General features: G+C 42.5%; 1 protein-coding gene across 1 annotated transcript in view; it reads left to right on the top strand.

Moving 5' to 3' along the window:
- LOC129392863 (olfactory receptor 51E2-like) overlaps positions 1-3,734 on the top strand; it is a 16,572-nt gene that overhangs the window by 11,874 nt on the left and 964 nt on the right. The gene's annotated exons all lie outside the window — the stretch shown is intronic.

Genomic DNA, 3,734 nt, shown 5'->3' with positions numbered 1-3,734 from the left:
CATACCACAGAAAAAAAAAAAAAAAAAAAAAAAAAAAAAGACATGAACTATTAATACATGGAATAAGCTGGATAAATCTCCAGATAATTATGCTGAGTGGGAAAAAAATCCCAAAAGATTATATACTGTATCACTTCATTTATATAACAGTCTTGCATTGACAAAATTATAGAGATAAAGAACACACTAGTGATTGCTAGGGATTAAAAAGGGGATGGGGAAGGAGGGAGGTGGGAGTGGCCATAAAAGAAAAAAATGAGGGAGCCTTGTGACGATGGAAATTTTAAGTATCATGACAGTAGCAATGTCGATATCCTTATTTTGATATTGTACTATTGTTTTGCAAGATATTAATTTTGGGGGAATTGAGTGAAGGATACATGGGATCTCTGTATTAAGTCTTACAACTGCTTATGAATCTACAACTGCTCAAAAAGATTTTTTTTTAAATCTTGAAGTGTCTCAGGTTCTGCTATGGCATTCAGAATTTTTTGCTGTAAGTGACGGGCAGCCAACAAAGAAGTGGTTAAAAGGATGAAGATGGGGTTGACATGAAACACACATGCTTTAGAATGGTCTCTCTGGCAGGGTGTGGCTGTAGGAGTGGAAGCAGGTAAGAGAGCAGATGGGCTGGGCAAGACTCTTAGAGATGGCACACTTGATGGCCTTTGTTTCTCACTGTGAAGTTAGGTGCAGTAACAAATTAGCTACTGAGAGTAAGATGGCAGGTTGGATAAACAGCTTGAGAAGAATGGTGACAATTTAAAAACTGAAAGGAAAATTATGGAGTATTGCTAAAGTCTCAGCTCAGGTTAATGACCATGACTTTGTTTGGATGTAAGATTTCAAAGTTAAGTAATTTTTCCTAAGTTTACTGATCACCTCTGGAAGAGAAAGGGAGACAGACTGGGCCCAGCTCAGATGGGAGAGTGCAGCCAAAATCAAAGAGGAGAAAAGTCAAATGTGTTCATAGAAAGCAGCTCCAGGTGAATGACTGTAGTCCAAATTGATATAGGAAAAAGCTGAGGTCAGAGCTATTTTGGAGTAGAGCTCTCAAGAACGTGAGAAAGAAGGGACATAGAACTTGTATGTGGTGAGAAACTGAGCAAGAAACAGAGAAGAACTTGAACCAGTTCTTTCTTTCTTTCTTTCTTTATGGCTGCGTTGGGTCTTCATTGCTGTGCACGGGCTTCTCATTGCGGTGGCTTCTCTTGTTGCGGAGCACGGGCTCTAGGCACAAGGGATTCAGTAGCTGTGGCTTGAAAGCTCTAGAGCTCAGGCTCAGTAGTTGTGGCGCACCAGCTTAGTTGCTCTGTGGCATGTGGGATCTTCCCAGACCAGGACTCGAACCTGTGTCCCCTGCATTGGCAGGCAGATTCTTAACCACTGCGCCACCAGGGAAGCGCTGAACCAGTTCTTAATGGCTCTGCAGTTCATATACTTTCCACTAAGTTCCCTCCTTTTTGAACCAGTTGGATTCAGCAGGTCAGCCCCAGGATAGGAGTGTGGGCAGAGTCTGTGCTAGCCCCAGTCTGGAGCTACAAGCCTAGAGTCTTGGAGTCTGTCCCAGAATGAGACCTGAGAGTTTAGAACAGGGTCTGTGGGCCTTTCAGAAGTCTGCCCTCTCCCTACTTGCTCTAGGAAGCCTTCCCTGATTCCCTCTGCCTGGGTTAGGCCAACACTACTAGGCTCCCAACACATCACTCCATAGCCCCCACCCACTACAAAAACTGGCTGCTCCTGCCAGATTCATCCTGGGGCCTGGCTAAGAGGAGGCTGCCTTCAGGAATATTGTCTTGGAAGGATTTCAAATGCAAACGGGCTGTTGAAGCTGATAGTCTTTGAAGATCATTTAAACTTGGTGGGGTATTGTAGAATCTATGAGTCTGTCTCATTTTCCCCCTTATTGTTTGGTTCCTCCAACTACTTCCTGGTTCCAAAAGCTAGCCCGAACTTGTTCACTCCTCAGGTACCTGAGTGGAGTGACTCCTCTGTGGCTCAAGCCTGGCCTTCCCTGGAGATAGGCACTGCAGCTAAACATCTCAAAGACATCCTGGGCTCTTGCAGGATGTGGAGTGGCAGAACAGCTGGGGACAACAGCCAGGTTGAGTAACCTGGGCCCTCAACATACCCTCTTCTCCACTTCCAGGATGGGTGGCCACCAGCACCTCATCCTCCACCATCCAGGTGGAGGTAACAGTGGGAAAGGTCTGGAAGTCAGACAGAAGAAAGAGAAATAACCAGTCTTGAACAATAGGAGACAGTAGTGCCATCTTGAGAAGAGGGTCTGAAGGAGGCTACCTTCCTGAGGGTCAGGAAGCTTACAACTCAGAGAAGAAGTGGAATCCCAGTCCACATTTGCAGGGAGTGCTGTCCCTCGTAGTCTCTGCAGAGAGAGAGTAGATAAGGGGAAGTGTCAAGTTCTCTCAGCATCTGGTATTCATTTTCCTTATTTATTATCAACCCATTTTATACTCTAATATCAAAAAAATAATTTGGTTCATGATTTCTTTATTTCAAAAAATTTTATAAAGAATTTTCCTCTCTCTTTGGAATAATTCCTTATCTCAAAGAGTATTTTTACATATCTTTAACTTGTTTTATCCCTTACAATGTTTACAAAATATGTCTGAACAAGTTCTGTGTTGGAACTTCTCTGTTTATTTGTTTTTGAATGGAATGAGTTCCATCAGGTTTTGATGTGCTTAGAAATAGTGTCTGAGAGAGAAGGGATGGAGGACTCCAGAAGTACACTGTCAGCAACTTTACTTCACTGTATTTTCTTTAAAAGGCTTCTACCAGAATATGCACAATCCTCTGCCCCAGAGGCACAATGCTTGTCACCCTCCTAAAATAAAGAAAAAAAGAGAGGTCAGTCCTACTTTCAGAGTGATTTGATTATGTTGGCTAGATATGACATAATTGTAGACTCCAGGATTCAGACTAAAGCCCCTTGTAGTTCTCTGACCTATTTTTGGTGGATTTTTCATCTCTGCTAAAAGGTATTTGTGAGGCTGTTTCCTTTACATTCTTTTATTAACCTACCTTTAAAGAGTTTTTTGTTTGCTTATTTACTTGTTTTGTTTTGTATTGAGATTTAAAAGAAAATCCAAGAAAAACAGTTATAATAAGCCCATGCTGTCAACCCTTCAGGCTTCCACAGTATGTTTGCAATTTATTTCCATGAGGCCACTGCTTCTTGTTTAAAAATAGAGCGTTTTTTATTAGATTCTTTACGATCGTCTCACATTTTTAAAGAAAGCACTGCTTTCTTCAATATGTGAAGTAGCATTTCAAGTATGAAATGCTACTTTTGTAGTCAGTGGATTTAAATTATACTTATTCTCTAGTTTGCTTTTAGATGGAGTACATTTTTCAATCTCTTTCACATTTCATATTTGCTGTTGTGTGTGAACCCATGTCACCTAATATCAGAGCTGGTGTTTTTCCAATGTTTTTGTCTTGTCTTATTTTTCTGCCCAGATTGAAGAGGTCCCCTTTATCTGAAGAACTCATCTGTGCCCCAAGGATGCTCCCTTCCTGGTCCTTTGGCAACATCTCCTTCTTCCAGCCACCTGCGTCCTTTGCCAACATCTCCTTCTTCCAGCCACCTGCTTTCCTAACGATTGGCATCGGGGCTGGAGGCCATCCATGGCTGGATCTCCATCCCCTTCTCCCCCAGTACACTGCGGCCCTCACTGGAAACTACCTGATCCTCTTGGCTGTGAGGAGGG

The sequence above is a fragment of the Physeter macrocephalus genome, chromosome 16 (genome assembly GCF_002837175.3).
Source record: "Physeter macrocephalus isolate SW-GA chromosome 16, ASM283717v5, whole genome shotgun sequence".
Lineage (NCBI taxonomy): Eukaryota > Metazoa > Chordata > Mammalia > Artiodactyla > Physeteridae > Physeter > Physeter macrocephalus.
The sequence above is the reverse complement of the archived record's forward strand: the minus strand, read 5'-3'. Positions and strand labels throughout refer to the sequence as shown.